We start from the raw sequence: 1,014 nt of genomic DNA, 5'->3' as shown, positions 1-1,014 counted from the left end.
TTAAAAATAATTTTATGCCATGTGACAGCTCTACGCTTCCGTAGATTTGAATGAAACTTTCAGAAACTAATAATAGGGTGTACATCTACATCTAATTAACTTCTTGAGTCAGTCCGGTTCATGATGGCTGCCTCAGTCATCCATCCCTTGCAGGGTCATGGGGTCACTGGGGGAGGGGTCCACTGGACAGGTCACACGTCCATCGGCACTTAGAGACAAATGAGACAAACACAAAGGACAATTTAGAGTTACCAATCAGAATAACATGAATGTTTTTGGGATTGGATCTGGCAACCTTCTTGCTAAAAGGCAGCAGCTCTACCACCTGAGGCACGGTGCTGCCAACCTATAGAAACACATAAAACCATCAGCCTGAGGCCTCCTCAGCTGACTCCTTTAAATGAGGAGGAGGAGCAGCTCTACTACCAGTTCCTTCTGGATGATGAAGATCCTCAACATTTCTCCAAGGCTGAACCTGCATTAAAAAAGTTTGTGTCTAATAAAGTAGGTGAGCAGCCTAAGTATGCTAGTCCCTAGCCTCTTCAATGCTAATGCCAGCTTATCCATGCTAGTCACTAGCCTCTTCAATGCTAATGCCAGCTTATCCATGCTAGTCGCTAGCCTCTCCCATGCTAACACCAACTTATTCATGCTAGTCACTAGCCTCTCCAATGCTAACGCCCGCTTAGCCATGCTAGTCACAAGCCTCTCCCATGCTAACACCAACTTATTCATGCTAATCGCAAGCCTCTCCRATGTTAATGCCAGCTTATCCATGCTAGTTGCTAGCCTCTCTGATGCTAACACAAATAAATAGTCTCCTTCTCATTAGCCAGCCTCTCAGTTAGCGGGGTCAGCCTATCATTAATCAGATCAATAGCTGCTTTAGGAATAGATGTAGCCTCCTGATACAAGGATGTAGCAACCACTGGTTCAGCTGTCTTATCTTTTTATCTTCAACCTCAGTCATGGACTTTACTTCTACATCCACAAGTTTGTCTTCAACTAAATCAG

The 1,014-nt window shown here is 44.4% G+C and overlaps 1 long non-coding RNA gene across 1 annotated transcript in view; it reads right to left on the bottom strand.

Annotated features, from left to right (window-relative positions):
* Positions 1-90: 90 nt before the first annotated feature.
* LOC106527272 (uncharacterized) overlaps positions 91-1,014 on the bottom strand; it is a 6,119-nt gene continuing 5,195 nt past the window's right edge. Inside the window, exon 3 of the long non-coding RNA XR_001311363.1 lies at positions 91-208. This is a non-coding gene — a long non-coding RNA (uncharacterized LOC106527272). The remainder of the gene's footprint in view (positions 209-1,014) is intronic.

This window comes from Austrofundulus limnaeus, unplaced genomic scaffold (genome assembly GCF_001266775.1).
Source record: "Austrofundulus limnaeus strain Quisiro unplaced genomic scaffold, Austrofundulus_limnaeus-1.0 Scaffold318, whole genome shotgun sequence".
NCBI lineage: Eukaryota > Metazoa > Chordata > Actinopteri > Cyprinodontiformes > Rivulidae > Austrofundulus > Austrofundulus limnaeus.
This window is presented reverse-complemented; position numbering and strand designations above follow the sequence as displayed.